General features: G+C 43.0%; 1 protein-coding gene across 5 annotated transcripts in view; it reads left to right on the top strand.

Moving 5' to 3' along the window:
- Nucleotides 1-587: 587 nt before the first annotated feature.
- LOC122561572 (GTPase KRas) overlaps nucleotides 588-20,250 on the top strand; it is a 61,492-nt gene continuing 41,829 nt past the window's right edge. For 2 of the 5 annotated variants that reach the window (XM_043713381.2, XM_043713382.2), the window contains exon 1: nucleotides 803-1,088. The gene's annotated coding sequence lies outside the window, so the exon portion shown is untranslated. Of the gene's footprint in view, nucleotides 704-796; nucleotides 1,089-1,751; nucleotides 1,845-20,250 lie in introns of those variants that run through there. The other 3 variants (XM_087999694.1, XM_043713385.2, XM_087999696.1) reach the window with 3 other exon arrangements.

Below are 20,250 nucleotides of genomic sequence, written 5' to 3'. Positions count from 1 at the left end.
CATCACCCTCCCACAATAGACCCCAGATCCCTCCGTCTCCTCACTCAAATTTGATGTGGCACTGCCGCAAATGGGAACGACGCACCCTGGAACAGCAGAAAGAGAGAGGGAGGGGAGAATGAGAAATTTAGAGAGGGAGGGATATATATATATATATATATATATATAGAGAGAGAGAGAGAGACAGATGGGAGGGATAGAAAATTAGGGAGGGAAGGATACATAATATACTGTATATAAGAGAGAGAGAGATTGAGAAACAGAGGGGAGGGATAGAAATTTAGAGAGGAAGGGATAAGAAGAAGAGGGAGAAGGAGAGAGAGGGGAGTGATTTATATATATGTATATATAGAAAGAAGGGATAGTAATTTAGAGAGTGAGGGATAAAAGAGAGAGAGAGTAAGAGAAAAAGAGAGGGGGAGGGATAGAAATTTAGAGAGGGAGGAATAAAAGAAAGGGAGAGTAAGAGAAAGAGGGGAGGGAAGGAGGAGGAGGAATAGGGATAGATATAGATATAGATAGATAGATAGAGAGATATAGAGAGAGAGAGAGAAAACGAACGAACGAACGAAAGAAAGAAAGTAAGAGGGAGAGGGAGAGGGAGGTTTTATTGCAGGGTGAGGTGGGACTCCAGCCGCTCCTCCTTTCTTTAAAGCGGCCAACCCGAGCCAGAGGCGAGGGCAAGAGTTTGCTTTCCTCGCGGGTGAGAGCTTTCGTTTTTAAAAGACATTTAACCTTTCTAAAGAACGATTTAAGATAATCAGCAACTGTGCTGCGTGTGTGTGTGTGAGAGCGAGAGAGTGGAGTGAAACATTAAGTTGGTGTGTATCTGTGTAACATTCTCAGGGCGCTGTGCTACATTGTATCCCGCTCGGAGAGGCTGGCTATCTCTCCGGCCTCCCGCACAAGGGGCGTTCACACACAGAGACAGACAGAGTGCTGTTCCCCCCCACCCCCAGAACAGAGCCACCCTCTTCCTTCAGTCATCGATCCGGCCGAGCCTGCAAACCGGGAGATTTGAGTGGGACCTACTGGCTGTTTGACCGTCTGGGTTGCCTCCCTTGTCTCTGCCACACGCCGAGGAGGAGGTAAGAAGGAGCCGTGAGGTGACCATTTAAAAACCGCCCCTCGCTTCTGTGTCGGTGCTCGGGGCCCTGCAATGCAGATAGGCAGACACAGGCAGGAGTGGCTGGCTATCTCTCTCTCTCTCTCTGGGTCGCAGGAGCCCGATTCTTTTCTTTTTGGGCACTACTCTTGAGCAAACTGAAAAACCCGGCGTAGAATTAGCCCAGCTATTTTCATTTTCATTTCACTTCACCAGATGAAGGGACATTTGGGGCGGACTTTACCCGTCTGCTTGTGGAGAGCTAATTTGAGCACGTTATCATCTGGAGTGAAACCTTTTGAACGTTTTTAAGAAAAAAAGAAACCGCGCTTAAAACGGAAACGATACCTAAATCTGGCAATGGTCGAATTATACTCCAGAATAGTGCTCCTTTTGGGGAGGTGGCGGGGGATTTTTTAGGTGCTCTTGCTGATTTGTATCAGCCCATGTTTTTTTTTTCATTTGAGGTTTATAAATGACCACAGTGCGAGTTTTTATTTCACAGCTTTAAAGGCCATTGGGCCACCCACGTGCTTACAGGTCACAATTTGTTATTTTTTCCCCTCAAAGTTTTTTTTTGAAAGTTGGACGGCACACAATTTATCAGTCCTCTGAGGCTGCAATCAGCCACGTATTAGGGGACTGCATTCACTCAGCGCTAGCTGTCTCTGAAGGGCAGAAGTGGACTGTCATCTTCTCTGACCCTCGTACTATTTGTTCAGTGTCTTGGCTTGTGTTGGTAAGGTTTCAACTGGATCTGGCTTGTTGAGATGAAATCATATATATTATATGCTGTCAGCCACTGGAAATTATGATGCTAGCTGTAATTTGTCTAGATACGGTGCAAAGATTCAATAGTTTCAAACTGGTATGATTAGGTTCACTATAATTTTGAACTGAATTGGTTTCTATCAGTAAAACACTACAAGGAATTATCACATTCCATAATGTAGGCAAAAGTGAGGACTGCAGATGCTGGAAACCAGAGTTTAGATCAGAGTGGTGCTGGAAAAGCACAGCTGGTCTGATGAAGGGCTTTTGCCCGAAACGTTGATTTTCCTGCCCCTCGGATGCTGCTTGACCTGCTGTGCTTTTCTAGCAACACCTTGATCTAAACCCACATTCCATAATGTGTCTAATTAGGCTGTGATTTTTCTTTTGCTTCTGCCTACAGCCAAATAATCTTTCAAACACCATTATGGTAGAGGATAGGTAACAGTCTATTATGGAAAAGAGGCATAAGGTGCCGAAAGTGAGTTTTGAACATTGGAGAAGGAAAGTGTCATGATAGGAGCAGGCCGAGGAGGATAATTTACTTGGGTTGGCCATAGCCTCCTGGCCTATGGGTCGAAAGCTGGAAAATGGGATGAATGTTGTCAGATCGTTGACTGGCTGGGATGAATGATTGCTTTCTGTGCTGTAAATGTCCATAAAATCCAAAGTCATGATCCCAGCCTCGGGCAACTGTCTGTGTGGAGTTTGCATATTCTTCCTGTGTTTGCGTGGGTTTCCTTCCACAATCCAAAAATGTGCAGATTAGGTGAATTGGCCATGCTAAATTGCCTGTGGTGTTCAGGGGTGTGGAGGTTAGATGCATTAGTCAGCGGTAAATGAAGAGTAATAGGGTAGCGAAGTAGGTCTGGGTGGATTACTCTTCGGAGGGTCGGTGTGGACGTGTTGGACTGAAGGGTCTGTTTCCATGCTGTTGGGATTCTATGATTCTCGTCCAGCAGGTTTATTTAAAATCGGAAGCTTTCAGAGTGCTGCACGAGGACTAGTGTTGTGTGACTTCTAACTTTGTCCACCAGCATCTCCACATCATGGTTACCTTGACAGCCTAAATGTCGAGAAGAAGATGAGGAATGCGCAGAGAAGGTTCATAAAGCTCGTATAGAAATAGTGAGCATTGAACGAACAAGGTTTGGTTGAGCTACATTTGCCAATCGCTGTTTAGGAATATGATGTAGTCACAATAAAGGAGACATGGCTTATAAATCGTGAGGAGTGGGTACAAGAAATCTGAGAAGAGTGGATTATGTGATCCAGGGACTCTTCATTGTTCTGTATGAGGGTATAAAAGGTTCAGAAAAGGTGGGAGTGACAGGATTAATTAGGAAGATATTGTAGGGTTGGATCAAGGAGCATGTCCTTAAGAGAACAAGGACAGAGTCCAATTCAAGTTAAGAAACAAACCGGAGAGTACTGCATAGCTTTGGTTGAAATGATCACTGGTTCATGCATCACTGGAACTAAAACTAGTTTAATTTTACTTTGGGGTAAAGGTCAGAGTGAGTATGATGGCTGTCTTCATGGGTGAATGAGCCACTCTGGCCAGGCTTGAACTATGCTATGTTGTCATGTCATGTACGAGGAACTTCAAATGGCATCTGATTAATCTGAAACAAGAAGTCACGTTTTCTTTTTGAGCAAAAGCGAAACTAGAAATTGCCGGAGAAGCTCAGCAGTTCTGGCAGCACCTGTGGAGAGAGAGCAGTTAACATTTTGAGTCTGGAGATCCTCCTTCAGAACTTTATTGAGGTTGTTTTTGGAATGCTCTTTGTCTTGCCTGTGTAGATGTTGCTGGCACAGTTGGCATTGAGAAAGGAGCTCGTTCCTAAGGAACTTTAGGTTCCCCTTGTTTCCAAATGCAAGTGGTAGTGATTTGCAATCTTGATGTTAATAGTTTTGATGTGGTATGCTAGACTACTTTTGAAGATCACTTAGGAGTTTAGTGTGCTGGAGGTATAGGTATATAGGTACATCCAGCTCAAAGTGGCAGGGTTCCTAGTCTACCTTAAAAGCATTAGTGTCTCATTGGGATTTGTTTGGAAACCTCGCCCATCATGATCACCTATTATTGATACCAACTTTGTTTAATTTGCCTACTCCAGTATTGGCTTGGGTTTGTGTTAGATGGGAAGCTGATGGCCTAGTGGTATTGTTGCTGGACTGTTAATCCAGAGACCTAGGTAATGTTCAACCCTGGGTACCTGGGCTCAAATCCTGCCATGGCCGATGGTGGAATTTGAATTCAATTTTTTTTAAAAATCTGGAATTAAGAATCTAAGGGTGACCTCAAAACCACTGTGAATTATTGGAAAACCCATCTGGTTCAGTAATGTCCGTTAAGGAAGGAAACTGCCATCCTTACTTGGATCGGCCTCCATGTGACTCCAGGTCTGTAACAATATGGTTGACTCTTAACTGCCCTCTGGGCAATGAGGGATGGACAATAAATGCTGGTCTAACCAGAGATGCCCCCATCCTGTGAACTAATAATAAAATAAAATCAGTGATTGCCTAGAGTAAGATGATAGTCAACTCGTGAATCTTTACGTAACCAGTGATTGATGTGTGATATTTTGGAGAGACCTCCCTGCCAGGAAATCCTTTCTCTTTGTGTGTCACCCTTGTGCCAAGAGTTCAGATGCATATCCTCAATTCATCTTCATGTGTTTAACACAACATACGTGTAGGAGGATGGTTGGAAATGAGGCTGTACAATACGGCCCCTCCTGCCAGAACTGATCCAGTGATCCTATTTCAGAGGAGCAGTAGGTCAGTCCTTTGGATCCTGGTCGATAATTATCCTCCAATCAACATTCTCAAAAACAGGTTATCTGGCCATTATTACACTGCTGCTTGTGGGAGCTTTCTGTGCACAATCTGCTGTTGCTGCTGCTGCTAAGCAACCTGGGTGATTCAATTTAGGCTGTCAGTAATGACAACTCTCATTGAAGATGCGATATAAATGCAACAAAGGCTCTGAGGCACGTCACCGGTGTGTTCTGTTGCTGAAAGATCCTGTGGTATGGCAGGTACTATATAAGTGCCAGTGTGTACTTTCTCCCTAATACTAAGGGCACTGATTGATTTTAGGATTTCTTGCCCATGAAGGCAGCAAAGGGACCAACCCAAACCTTGAGGTCTAACCAATTTAAGCAGGACAGGCCAACACCAAGATAACAGAAGCAGAGGCCAGATTTTGAGGCGAAGATGTGAAGAGTTGAGTGGTAGTGATATAGCTGTCGAGGATGAGAGTGACTGTTTGCTGCCAAGTGTTTGGGGGCAGGGGAGCAAGAAGCAGAATGGGACTAGATTGCAAGTCCTCTTCCAGGAAGAATCTGTTATTGAAGAGTGTGGAGGTATAGGGATATAATCTTCATGGTTTGTAGTTCATATTGTGATCTGAATCATGCTTGTAATAAGTTATGGGGGATATTACTGGGAATATGAATAGCCCTTGTGTTCTTACAATTACAGGACTTAAAGTAATCAAAAGTAATTCTTTTGTGGATGGTGCAATCAGTTTTTAATTTTAAATTGCATATGAAAGATTTTGAATAGTCTGTTTAATATGCAATTATGTTATTTAGACACTCAACAGAACTTATTATTTTTTTGTAAAAATGAGTCTCAAATTCTTAATGGTGCAGATAACACATACTGAGTTATTCAGCACGTGAAACAGTGCTTCATAGTGGTATATAGCTACACTAACATGTGTGCAACAATTTAAGGTGGCGGCTCGCTAACACTTGCTCAAAGGCAATGAGGGAATGGGATGAAATGCTAGCTTTGTTTCTCTCTCACTCACTCACTCACTCACACACCATTTTATTTAAATGACCACCCGTGTAGATAGTGGCTGTGTATATGCAATGATGGAATCTCATACTCAATCGTTCCAACTCAGTCATCGACAATTCCCCCCCCCCCCCCATACCATTGCAATAATTTATTCTTGTGTCAAAATGAACTGAGGGGGAGGGTGGGATTAGGGAATTTAGCTAGGTCATCCGTCTTGATCATATTGAATGCTCAAGGGGCCGAATGGCCAACTTCATTGAGTGAGCAAGTAATTGGCAGACGGTATATAATGTGGAGAAATGTCCATGTGCACCAAACGTTGACAAACTAACTTGGTGACAGATTAAAATCCCTGGTCCCTGTCCAGTCCACTCTTCCAGATCCAGTGAGGTTTTCTCCTTGAGAGAGGGTAGGTTTCTGACTGGATATCGTTGCATTGCAACACGAAGGTACTGAGTGCAACAGAGTTTTCTACATCCCAACGTATCACCTACTTTGCATCTGTATTGTGTGAATTATGTTTAAAACATTGACAGATGGAATATAATGTGGTGACATGTAATTCACATTTGCAGGAAGAATAGAAAAAGTGGAATATTTCTGTTTAAAATGGTGAAAAATTATTACAAATTATTGTCCGGGGTTTGGCTCAGGAATGTATAGTGGACTAGTAAATGTGATTCATAATTAGTGGGTCTGCTTGGTGCTGTGATGTCTAATTTATGAATACTGAATAATATACCCATTCCAGCAAGTGGAAAGTATGCTGTTGCAGCCCTGACTGCTCCTGCAGTGATGGAAGGAGGGTCAGCGTGCTTGCTGCAGAATTTCCTGGCTCCGATCTGCTGTAGTAGCTTTCATTTCTTTTAAAAACAAATGTGTAACTAAGGCAGTATTTGGTTTCAAATTTTTAAAAATATATTGAGATGGAAGCTGTTCCTCAATATGAATGAGGTGAGTTTATATGGTCATTCTGAACATGTAGGAAAGAATCTAGTGCTTGAAATCAGCTGAGGCAGTAATTGCATTGGAATTCACACATGACTGTTATGTGGCTTTCGGAGCTGTTTTGTGAAGGATCAGATTGTTTGTTTGAGAGCTTCATGTCACGTTTGATCCCGAGAGGAGCTTCTATCACTAACACCATCCCTTTCACCATGTTTGCCTGTCTCTCTCGGCATGGACGGGTTGGACTGAAGGGTCTGTTTCCATGCTGTACATCTGTGACTCTATTTGCTAACTCTCTAGACTTGACCATCCAAACATTCTGTACACTCTGGGCTTTTGGTCGTATAAAGCATTGTTACCTATATCCTAACTCTCAACATATTTTGTTGTGCTTGCTAACCAACATTTGGCTTCTGCTTGTTCTTCTTGATTTTGAAAATTTTTATCTTGGTTTTCAACTCCCTCCATGGCCTCACTCATTGTCCTCAACTCTCTGATCCACTTTAGCCCCATAGACCTCAAAAAAACGATACTCATCTAATCTGGCCTCTTCAGCCTCAATTATCACACTTCCATTGGTGTTTATACCCTCCCTTATCCAGGCACCAAGCTCTGGAATTCCCCCTCAGCCTTGCTTTCCTCCTTTCTAAATTACTCCCTAAAGATTTGACCAAGCTTTTGGTCATCTGACCTAATGCTGCCTCAAGTGGTTCAGTGTCATGTGCTCGTGTGAAGCACCCTGGGCTGTTTTGTAATGTTAGAGGTACTATATAATGGGAAGTGCTGGTATTGGGGTGGGGTGGACAAAGTTTAAAATTCACACAACACCAGGTTATAGTCCAACAGGCTTATTTGAAAGAACAAGCTTTCAGAGCGCTGCTCCTTTGTGAGGTAGCTTGGACCATAACCTGGTGTTGTGGTTTTTAACTTGGTACTCTATGAAAGTACAAGTTGCTGTCCCTATCATACTATGCAGTGACCGCAGAGAGAGTGAGAGAGAATACTTTATCTAAGTTATGGGGGATGATAGTATAGTGTTAATTCAGAAGCCCAGGGTTAATGGTCTTGGGACATTAGTTCAAATTACAATCGTGTCAACTGGTGAAGTTTAAAATTCAATAAATTACAAATTACTTGTCCTGACAAAGGGTTTTGGCCTGAAATATTGACTTTCCTACTCCTTAGATGTTGTCTGACCTGGTGTGCTCTTCCAGCTTCACATCTGTTGACTCTGACTTCCTGTGGTCCTTACTGTCTCCTCATCTGGAATTGAAGTCTCTTTATAATGGTGACCATGAAACTATGATTGATTGCCTGACCGGATGGGTTTCTATGACAGCATCTGAGGAGCAGGAGAATCGACGTTTCGGGCATCAATTCCTAATGAAGGGTACGTGTCCAAAATGTCGATTCTCCTGCTCCTCAGATGCTGCCTGACCTGCTGTGCTTTTCCAGCACCACAGCTTTCAATTCTCATCTCCAGCAACTGCAGTCCTCACTTTCTCCATCTGGTTCACTAATATTCCTTTGTCGATAAGGAAACCGATCATCCTTACCCAGTCTGGTCTACACATGACTCCAGCTCCAGAGCAGTCTTGTTGAATCTAAATTTTTCTCTAAAGTGGCCTAGCAAGTAACTCAGTTAAAAGGAAATTAGAGATGGGCAACGAACTCTGACCTTTCCAGTCCAACAAATGAATGTGAGGGCAAAAACAGAAATTGTTGGTGAAACTCCAGTCTGGCAACATCTGTGGTGAGAGAAAACAGACTCGATGTTTGGGTCCAGTGAATACTCAGAGAGACTCTGCTTTCTCTCCACAGATACCACCAGACCTGTTGAGTTTCTCCAGCAATTTTGGCTTTTGTTTCAGGTCTCCAACATCTGCTTTTTTTAAAATATATTTGTCATATAGTGAAGAGTATATAGTTGGTTTTGCTCTAACGCATGTTTCTTTAACACAAATTGGCTTTAATGCGACCAAAGTATTTTAGACCGTTATTTGTAAAACTTGAACTTTCCTTACCAGTACTGGCCCGTAACGCAATTCCAGCTCCATTAGTTTAAATGGTGTAGCTATTGTGCGATTTTCTAATAGCATTAAATCACATGAGAATGGAACTTTTGCAATTATCAGAACTGACTGTGATGTTGAAAACTCTGAATACAGCCCATTACAATGAACAGAAATCATCCATGTATGCCACAGAAACAGGCCATTTGGTCTATCTGGCCTTTACCTGCATTCCGATGTCTCGTGATTCACCTTCCAACTTTCCCAAAGCAAGCATGTTCCCATAAATAATGATTACGTGCATTTAGTATAAATGTATGATTGTCATATGTCAATATGGCTTAGTGGCAGGCCATTCAGCTGATTGCTCAACAAGGAACAGGCATGGACTCAATCTAGTCAGGCCCTTTGCCCTGCAGTGTCCCAATTAGCTCTGAAAATTGATTTCCCCCAGGTGCCCTTTCAACTTACTTGTGAGGTCATCGATTGGGTCTGTTTCCATGTCCCTCGTATATAGTGATGTCCAGATCATTACTACTTGTGCATTCAAAAAATAATCTTCTCATCAGCCCTTATCTCTTGTCTGAAATCAAGATGTGAGGCCTAGCCTTTGCAGTAGTGGGAAATTTGTTTGTTTACATTCTAAACCTGTCAAAATCTAGTGCAACTCTATTAAATCTTGTGTCCATCTACTTTGTTCCAAGGAGAACATCCTTGTCTCTCCAGACTAACTTGGTAACTAAATTCCTTCAACCTTGGATTCACTCCAGGCATTCCCAAGGGCAGTGTTTCTTGAACATTTTGGATTCTGTCTTCAACTCCTCTAGGATTGTCTCTCTCACCTTAATCATCACTGCTACGTCTTCTCTGTCATGTATAAAGGCATATTCCCTACTACTTACTGCTCTTTCTTGAAAAAAATCTACATTATTTTGACAACATAACATTGAGAATGTGAACATTGTTAAAGGAATCACAGAAGGTATTGCAGGCAATGATAGTGGTTAGGAGAAAGTGAGGACTGCAGACGCTGGAGATCAGAGTCGAGAGTATGGTGCTGGAAAAGTACAGTAGGTCAGGCAGCATCTGAGGAGCAGGAGAGTTGACATTTTGGGCATAAGCCCTTCATCAGGAATGATAGTGGTTAGATGTGATGAAATTTGCATGTCTCAGGTTGTGATTGTAGCTGGATGATTTGAATGGGAATTGAGCTGGAGTTTTAGGGGTGAATTACACAACCTGACTTGATTCTTTCTTCAGAAGACTCACGGCATAACTTTTTTTTGAAAACTTCATTCTCATCTGTGCTCTCAAATGGCTCGGTTCGTTCTGCAATTTTCAAGCCTTAACTATCCACGTACACCCTCTGTCACTCTGAAACCAGGCCACCACCTGTCTGCCTTGTTTTACTGTTGCTGCATAGCTGCTGTTTGTCAAACTACATGACTGCCAATCCTTGATCTCCCCTCACTGTTTTACACAATTTTTATTTTGGTGGGTAATGACCAAAAATGTTCTTTTTGAATCATTTTGGTGGGGGCATGGGGCTATTTTATATAATAAAGATGCTATACAAAGGTTTGCTAAATCCATAGCAGCCATTTTGATTCCTCACCTGTCCATTTGGCCCTCTCTTGTTACAAAGAATCATTGCACTTTCACCAGTTCTCTTTGAGTAAAGCTGATTTGTAATTTTATTGAAAACTTGGACGATGATTCTCCTCCAGTTTGATTGTTCAACACTATCTCTGCAAAAACAGATGCATCCTTTTATCAAACTGCTATTTGCACGATAAGTCTTCTATTTTAACTTTCTTATGCAAACGCCTCTGAATAACTTTGATAACCCACTATGTTGTGGCCTTTCCAGGCTGGAGGAGATGCCTTTTTAGCTTTTGGATACCTTCTGTCTTCATTAAATACAATTGAGGCTGTACATGGTATGTGTGAGTAGTCATCAGACAGTTAGATGTCTCCATGTAATTGGGGTTTTATTTGTGGTTGACTGGCATTTCCCCATCACCACTTACTATGTCGCCAATCATGCCTCAATGGCTTTGTTGCTGAAACACGTTTATCTCAACTTGACTATTGTAACAACTGCTCATTGACCGCCCATCTCCTCCCTCCACCTCTGCACCCCCTCCTACCAAGTTATCCAAAACCCTGTCCATACCCTAACATCACCCCATCTGTTTGCCCATGTACACTGACGCATGGGCCACTGATGCATCAAATTTAAAATGCGTTCAATCCCTCTGTAGTTTGCTCACTTTAAAGTGCAATGAATTAGCATTTCCCCAACTTGGCTGCTTTGCATCACCTATTTTATCTGTCCCTCCTCTGATGAACGGTAATAGACATGAAATGTCAATTCTCTTTCTTCCTTAAACAATTATTAGGTATTTATTTTTCTCCATCTCTGTCTGACAGTGCTTTTCATTTACCTTTTTGCCTAAGATTTTAACCACCTGTAATACTGTCTCTGTCTCCACCTCAATGTCAGTTTTTATCTGGTTATGTTGCTGGAAAGTGCCTCCGAATGGTTTACTTCATTTTGGTCCCCGATCAGGCTTTTCTCATTGGTGGACAAGATGTTGAGAGGCATAGAGTGGATAGCCAGAGACTTTTTCCCAGGGCGGGAATGTCCCTCATGCGGGGGCATAATTTTAAGGTAATTGGAGGAAAGTTGAGGGGAGATGTCAGAGGTAGGTTCTTTACTCAGAGTGTTGGGTGCGTGGAATGCATTGCCAACGGTGGTAGTAGAGTCAGAGACATTAGGGACATTTAAGCGACTGAAGGGTATGTAGGTTAGTCTGATTTTAGAGTAGGATAAAAGGCCAGCACAACATCGAGGGCTAAAGGGCCAGTACTGTGTCGTACTTTTCTATGTTCTAAATTCATTTTACTAAATCCAATGTTTTATTAAGTACTCTTGTCTGTCAGGCAGCCTAGGAATTTTGGCGTTTTATTTATCAATTTTGTGCCAGGGACGTACTATTCACTAGTGAAGTTAGTTTTTCACAGAATAGAAAGAGGCCCTTTGGCCCATCGTGTCCTTACCAGTCATCAAGTAACCGTCTGTTCTAATTGCATTTGGCCTATTGCCTTGTGTGGTGTCTGTGTGTAAAAGGTTATTGTTGTGTCATTTCAAGTGTCTTGCTGTCCTTCCAATGGGCTATTGGTTTGTGCAAATGCCTCAAACTCATGCAGTCGTACGGCACAGAAACAAGTTGGACCCTTCAGTCTAATCTAATCCCATTTGCTAGCATTTGGCCCATATACCTCTAAACCTTTTCTGGTCATGTACTTGTCCAGATGCCTTTTAAATGTTGCAATTGTACCAGCCTCCACCACTTCCTCTGGCAGCTCACTCCATACACGCAGCACCCTCTGTGTGGAAAAGATTGACCCTCTGGTCTCTCTTTTTTTAAATCTTTCCCCTCTCATCTTAAACCTATGTCCTCTATTTTGTGGACTCCCCTACCCTAGGGAAAAAATCTTGTCTATTCACCCTATCCATACCCCTTGTGATTTCATAAACTTCCTCTGCTCCAGTGGAAAAAAAATCCCCAGTCTATTCAGCCTCTCCTCACAGATGGAATTTAACATCTTCACAGGGACCACAACTTACATTTCTACGAAGCCTTGTAGTCCTTTGAGCCCTGCTTTTATCTTCGTGACCCAGTGTCACATAGCAACAAGAGAGTCTGAGGTCTAGGGTGTGTAGATTTGCTGTGTTTTTTGTCATTATTTGCAACCACTGCTTCAAAACAAAACTGTTCAAATGATTGGTCTTTTAACTTGGTGCTTCCAAAAGCAAGCCTTTAATTTTGCTTGCAATGGGATATATTTTAACAGCATGTGTAGTCCCATTGTTCGTTTTTATGCCTGATGAGTCTCTGAACTAATAGCAGCCTATTTCTGTATTTGGCTAAGGAAGATTGGTGCCTTCCATTTTAAAAATGTGGGAGGAGGGAGAAAAGTGATCAAATTTGACCATTTCCATTAAAGCTTTGAGAGAAACTGGACTCAAACCGCAGTGAGTTTGAGGGGGTGATGCTGTTGGAGTGGGGTCTCCCAGACATCCTTGATGACTTTGAACGGCACATTCATGAGGCAAGTGCAGCAAAAGGTGCTTCAGCCTTGCATACAGTCAATCCGTGAACCACACGAGTGATCATTACTGCAGGCAAGTGCTTTCGGTTCATATGAAGGGTGCCAACTTTTTTACTTGGTTTCTGATGTGAGGCATGTCTGACTGAAATGTATAGAAAGGTTGCATTTGCAGCACAGTCCATTCTGCCCAGTGGGTCGCTCCCAGCATTTATGTTCCATATAATCATCCTCCTTTAATGAACCTTATCAGTATATCCTTTTATTCCTTTCTCCTTCAAGTGTTTACCGAGCTTTCCCTTCCACAGCATTTACAATGTCCACCTCAGTCCAAAGAAGTTTATTTTGTTTGTTTGTGGGATGTGGGTGGTGTTGGCAAGGCCTGCGTTCATTACTCTTGAGAAGGTGGCAGTGGTGAGCCACCGTTGGAATCTGTATCGTGCAGCTACACCCCCAGGGCGCTCTCTAGGAGCAAGTTCCTAGATTTAGAAACAGCGACAGTGATATAGTTTAGCAATCATGATGCTGCGCAGGCACTGATGGTGGTGTTTCCATGAATCTGCTGCCCTTGCCCTCTTAAGGGGGAGATAGTGGGATTTGAAGAAGCTCTGGTGAGTTTCTGCAGTGGAAGGTTTTACTTGGATGTAGTAGTGTTTAATTTGTAATCTCTACTTTTGGGGTGTCCTGCAATTGGAAAATCTCTCTCCAGTTTCATGGCAAACTGACTGCAATGCACATACTGCCAGGGAGCTCCCAAGGTCTCTGATCAATGCAATGTTGCCAATTACCTCAATGAATGATAGAACAGGTTCAAGAGGATGAATGACTTATTCCTGTTCCTATAATTGCAGGCTGATGTTAAGCCCATTATTTGCCCCATTCATCGCCTCTCCTTTATTTTGCTCAAATCCTTTCGGGTCTGGTTTGTTCTGACACTTCATAGCAACTGAGTTAGACAAGCAGGAGACTGGAAGAATAGAGGAAGCCAGGCAGCATCAGGAGGTGGAGAAGTCAACATTTCAGGTATAGCCCTTCTTCGGTTATACCCGAAACGTTGACTTCTCCTGATGCTGCCTGGTTTGCTGTTTTCTTCCAGCCCTCCTGCTTGTCTACCTTGGATTCCAGCATCTGCAGGTTTTTGTCTGTAATCATAGCAGCTAAATGGTTGCTTTAACCTTATTGCAGGAGAAAGTGAGGTCTGCAGATGCTGGAGATCAAAGTTGAAACTTTATTGCTGGAACAGCACAGCAGGTCAGGCAGCATCCAGGGAACAGGAGATTCGACGTTTCGGGCATGAGCCCTTCTTCAGGCTCATGCCCAAAACGTCAATTCTCCTGTTCCTTGGATGCCGCCTGGCCTGCTGTGCTTAACCTTATTGCAGCCTTGTAAGGAAGCACCTTGGCTTGTGGTGCATGTGTTTGCTTTCTGTTAGATGTTTACAATTCATCTCGCACCCATGTTCCTTCTCTGTAGCTCTAAATCTTTCCTACATTTTCATTAATTACATGTCCAGTTCATTTATTTTTTTGAACAGTTGATTCTTGTTCGACCACTTTCAGCAAATATATTCCTGGTCATTGTTTTTATTTGGAAATTCCTTTTTCCCCATTCCAACCTGTTTTGTTTTGCTGGTTGTCTTGTACCTACCACCCCTGGTTACTGACACTCCTGCCAGAGGAAACGTTCTCCCTTTTTATTTTTAACAATACCCTTCATAACAAAGACCATTGCTCTGGCGTGTCCCTTTTTTTTACTGCAGTAAGAAATCTCTAATTCCAAATGACTCCAGTCCTTATCTGTTATGCCTTAGCTTGTTTCTATTTTGGTTTATCAACCGCACCCTTGCTGAGAATGAACCCAGGCTTCTCAGTTTGAGTAACTGTTGTATTGAGATGTGATCCAGCCTTCTGTGACTGTTTGTTTGTGTAGAAAGGCAAAATGACCACGACTGAAATCGATTGTAATGTTACTGGAGTGAGTTGGATGAAGGAGGTTTGGAAATGGGCGCAAATGGGGAAGGGGTAAGCTCAGCAAAAATCTGTTCACAAGGTGACACACTAGTTAGTACTGCTGCCTCGCAGTGCCAGGGACCCAGTTTGATTCCAATCTCAGGCGATTGTCTATGTCAGTTTGTATGTTCTCCCTGAGTCTGCGTGGGTTTCCTCCAGGTGCTCTGGTTTCCTCCTACAGTGCGACACTGTGCAGGTTGGGTGGATTGGCCCTGCTAAAGTTGCCCTGTAGTGTGCAAGGATGTGCAGGCTACAGAAATTAGCCTTGGGAAATGTGAGGTTACAGGGATAGTGTGGAGGGCTGGGTCTGGGTGGGATACTCTTTTTGGATGGACTCTGCAGATCCGATGGGCTGAATAGCCTCTTCTGTACTGCAGGGATTCTATGAAATATTCAGACTGCTTGGAGAATTTTGCACATTTTAATGCAAAGATTTGGTGTACGTGGTCTGACCTATTTTGGTGTACAGATGGAATCCAGTTGAATGGGAATTCTTGACATAGGTGGAGAGATGGAAGAAGTCATTGTTCAGAAAGGTGGGGCTTGAAAGCCCATTTTGTATCAGGCTCGGGAGGGCAGGGGTTAGCAGAGAGTCTTCAGTAGATACCATATGCTTAGTGACACTTTCACTTGGATTGCCTTTGAATATCCAGACTAGTGCACCCTCAAAGATATGGGATTGATTTAGGATTCACAATAGATTAGGAATCACAACACATTGGCTTGTGTGAGTTGTTGGTGAGATCAGCCTTTATTGCTCATTCCTAATTTCCCTTACTCAGGTGGAAGCAGGTTTTCATTCCTATAGCCCCTGCAGTCTCTGTAGTATAGGTACGCTCACAGTGTTTATAGTGGTGTGGTACACTTGGTTAGTTTCATCAACTACATCACTGTGAGCCTGAAGTCATGTCCAAGCTTCATACTTGCAGGATATCACCAGTGGTGTGCTGCAGGGTTTGATGCTAGAGCCTCTGTTCATTACAGTTTATAGAAACGGTATGGATGAAGGGACTGGACTTACGGTGGCTAATTTTACTGATAACACAAAGATAGGAAAGTGAGTTGTGAAGAGGACATGCAGCAGTTGGGTTAAGATCTGGCAATGGACCACGTTGTGGGAAAGTGTTCTCTTTCGCTGAAAGAAGAAGGTCAAACATTATTTAAATGGTGAGAGGTTGCAGAGCTCTGAGTTACAGAAAGATCTGAGAGTCCTCGTGCGTGAATAACAGGAGGTTAGTATGCAGGTTCAGCAGGTAATCAGGAAATCTCCAGAATGTTATTTATTGCAAGGGGAATTCACTGCAAGAGTTGGAGGTTATGTTTTAGTTGTACAGGGGCATTGGTGAGACTACATCTGAAATACCGTATACTGCACTGGACACTACTTATTGAAGGATGTTGATGTCTCGGAAACAATTCAGAGAAAGTTGAATGGACTAATGTCTGGAATGAATGGGTTGTTTTATGAAGAAAGGCTAGACAGGCTAGGCCTGTATCCTCTGGAGTTTAGAAAAGTCAGACTTTAGTAAATTGAAACAAAAGATCTGGAGGACACTTGACCAGGTGGATGTCGAAAAGATGTTTTAGATTCTTTCACAAGAGGAAACTAGGGTCGTAGTTTAAAAATAAGGATTGCCCATTTAAGGCAGTTCTGAGGGTTGTGAATCTTTAGAACCCTCTTCCCCAAAGGGTGGAATATGCAGAATCTTTAAATATTTTTTAAAGCAGAGGTCGATAGAATTTTGATTAGAGGTACAGGGACATAAAAACTAACAGGAGGAGTAGGCAATTCAGTCCCTCTATTCTGCTCTGCTATTTAATACAATCAGTTGATCTCCTCTCAGCCTCAACCTCACTTTCCTGCCTGCTCTCCTTAACACTTCAATTCATTTCTAATTAAAAATATATCTCCTTAAATTTACTCTGCCCCAGCACCCATTGCACTCTGGGGAGTGAATTTCACAGATTCATGACCCTTTGAGAGAAGTAATTTCTCTTCATATCTGTGTTGAATCTGCCACCCCTTATCCTAAAACTATGACTCCTTGTTTGAGATTTCCCCACAGGAGGAAGCATCCTTTCCATGTCTACTTATGTCAATCCCCTTTTAGCATCTTCTGAACCTCAATTAAGGTCTCCTTTCATTTTTCTAAATTCCAGAGAGCATAGGCCTAAACTGCTCAATCTCTCTTCATAAGACAAACTCCTCACCTCTGGAATCAATCCAGAGAACTTTCTCTGAACAGTCTCCAATGCAACTGCATCCCTCCTCAAGTAAGGGGATCAGAGTTGTACACAGTACTTCAGGTGCAGTCCCACTAATAACAAGAACAGAAGTTGCTGGAAAAACGCAGCAGGTATGGCAGCATCTGAAGAGAAATCAAAGTTAACATTTTGGGTCTGGTGACCCTTTCTCTGAACTGATGGTACCTAGGAAAATGTCAGTTTATATTGCAGGAGATGGGGTCGGGGGGAGGGGGAAACGAGTAAGTGATAGGTAAGTGATAGAGCCTAAAGAGAGAGAACAGATGGACAACCTAAGGAGTCAGTAACAATCTGGCTGGGAGGGTGAATAGCTGTTAATGGAGACTGTGTGTTAGTGGCTAACAATAGCTAGTGTGTAATGGCAGACTGTGATAACAAGGCTTGGTATGAAGAAGGGCTAATGCCTGAAACGTCGATTCTCCTGTTCCCTAGATGCTGCCTGACCTGCTGCGCTTTTCCAGCAACACATTTCCATCTCTGATCTCCAACATCTGCAGACCTCACTTTCTTCCCATGAATGGTAAGATACTAGGACATGGAGTTCAGGCCCTGAAATTATTGAACTCTATGTTGAACCCAGAGGGCTGCAGGGTCCCCAAATGGAAAATGAAGTGTTCTTCCAGCTTGAGCTGAGCTTCACTGGAACACTGCAGCAAACCTGAGACAGAGATGTTGGTCAGGGAACAGGGTTAGAGTCATAGAGATGTACAGCATGGAAACAGACCCTTTGGTCCAACCTGTCCATGCCGACCAGATATCCCAACCCAATCTAGTCCCGCAACTGAAAGCTCAGTCTTTTTGTAGGCAGAACATACAGGTGTTGCAAAGCTGTCACGCAGTCTATACTTCGTTACCCCGTTTTAGGGGAGACCACATTGTAGCAGTGAATGCAGTAGATTAGATTGTGAGCAGGTAAAGTGCTGCTCCACCTGGAAGGGATGTTTAGGCCCTTGGATACTGAGGACGGAGGAGGTAGTGGGCAGATGTTACACCTTCAGTGGTTGTAGGGGAATGTGCTGTGGGAGGGATGTTGAGCGTGAAGGAAGAATGGACCAGGGTGACCCAGAGGGAACAATCCCTGTGGAAGGCAGACAAGGGAGTGGATGGGAGTAGGTGTCAGGTGGTGGCATCTCAATGGAAATGGCAGCTGATGGTCTTCTGGATTTGGATGCTGGTGGGATGTAGGTAAGGACAAGGGGAACCCTATCACTATTGCAGGACGGAAGGGAGGAGGTGAGGGCGGAGGTGAGGGAGATGGTTGGACCTGAGGGCCCTGTCAACAACAGTGCTGGGGAATCCCTAATTGAGGAAGAAGACATTTCAGAGGCTCCCTTGTCAAAGTTGGCCTCATTGAAACAAATGTCGCCGAGATGTAGGAGGTGGGAGAATGGGATGGAATCTTTACAGGTGCAAGGGTATATAGTCCAGATAGCTGTGGAAGTTGGTGGGCTTATAAGTGGATTTTAGTTGTCAGTCTATCCCCAGTAATGGAAACAGATGTTGAGGAAGGGAGGAGTCAGACCGGGTGAAAGTGAGGGCGGGGTGGAAATTGGAAGCGAAATTGATGAACTTTTCCAATTCACCTGTTTTCCCCAGCTGAAGCCACAAAAGCCATTGACATCCAGAAGTCATGTTTTTTATTGCATTGCTAACATGACAGACTGTATCACATGTGCGTTCAGAAGCAGCACTATAAAAAGATTAATGAGATTTTCCAGCGCTAAACCCCAACATTTTTCAATACTTTTTACAGTATAAGATTAGGCTATTGTAAGGTCCAAACAAACTAAAGAGACAATATTTTCCCCTCCTTTTATTGTTTTTTTTGACCAAACGTGTATTTGAAAGCAGAGACAGGGTTGTAGAGGAGCCTTCTGAACTTCTCAAAGGGCTGCGCTTAAATGTGGGATTTGTGGGTGTCCTCCCTATGATTCACCATGTAGTGTTTAGTTTCATCATTATTAAATGTTTGGTTCACTAAAATCTGGAATAAAATGCAGGTGCCTTTGGCTTCATGGTGTGCTTTGAACTTGTGATGACTTCACATTGGTCCAGGCTTCTGAATTATTACTGTACCATTCTTATTGGACACACTCCTACATATGATCAGGGTTTTTTACTTTGTGTGCCCTAGCATTGCTGTTAAATAGTGATTGTATTCAGATTGTGATATCAGGGTTGGGTCTCTTCCAAGCCTAGTAATGTGAGGGAGTGAATTGAGGTCAGATGCTTCAGTGATTTTATAGTACATCTGTGTGTTAATTTCCTGCAACATAGGGATTAGAAGCTGGACCAGCCCATTCAGCCCCCTTGAGTTTGCTCTTCTATCCAATTAGATTGTGGGTGAACTTCAGTCTGTGACATATTTTTCCTTATTATCCCTATCTCTGCCTGTAATGGCCCCACATTTGTCCTTGTTCATCTTATTACGTCTCTCTTATATGTCTGTGACATATAGTTTTTTGATAGTTTGCTCTTGTTCTATTTTTCCCTGCATTGGTTTCTTAATCCTTTTGCTGAATTCCAAAATGCTCCCAATCCTCAGGCTTACTGTGTTTGGCAACTTTGATCGAAATAATCTTCAACTTTTCTTGTTAGCTGTGTTTGGATAGCATTTCCTGTGATTCTTTTTGCGCTGCAAAGGAATGTTCATTTATCATAAACGATATTTTAACTTTCATAAATTACTTTTTTTAAATGTAGCTTCCCTGTCCTAAAATACCAGTTTTCCAATTATAACATAGGCTTGGATTCTGACATATAACTCTGGCATGAAACGGCAGAGGTTGGTTAACATTTTATTTTGTAACTCGGGTTTAAGAACAAAGCTAATTCTAACAAAAGGTGATTTGGGAGTAAGATTAGGTTCCCTACAGTGTGGAAACAGGCCCTTTGGCCCAACCAGTCCACACCGACCCTCCGAAGAGTAACCCACCCAGACCCACCTCCCTCTGACTAATGCACCTAACACTGGGCAATTTAGCATGGCCAATTCACCTGACCTGCACATCTTTGGACTGTGGGAGGAAACCGGAGCACCCAGAGGAAACCCATGCAGACAGTGGGAGAATGTGCAAACTCCAAGGCTGGAATCGAACCTGGGTCCCTGGTGCTGTGAGGCAGCAGTGCTAACCACTGAGCCACCGTGCTGCCCCAAACCTCATTAATTGAATCAAAATCTTAAGATATTGTGGTATGATTGCCC

The sequence above is a fragment of the Chiloscyllium plagiosum genome, unplaced genomic scaffold (assembly GCF_037043375.1).
Source record: "Chiloscyllium plagiosum isolate Xiang-an unplaced genomic scaffold, Cpla_swu_hap1 HiC_scaffold_23, whole genome shotgun sequence".
Taxonomy (NCBI): Eukaryota; Metazoa; Chordata; class Chondrichthyes; order Orectolobiformes; family Hemiscylliidae; genus Chiloscyllium; species Chiloscyllium plagiosum.
Note: the sequence above shows the minus strand (reverse complement) of the source record. Positions and strands in the feature narration are given on the sequence as shown.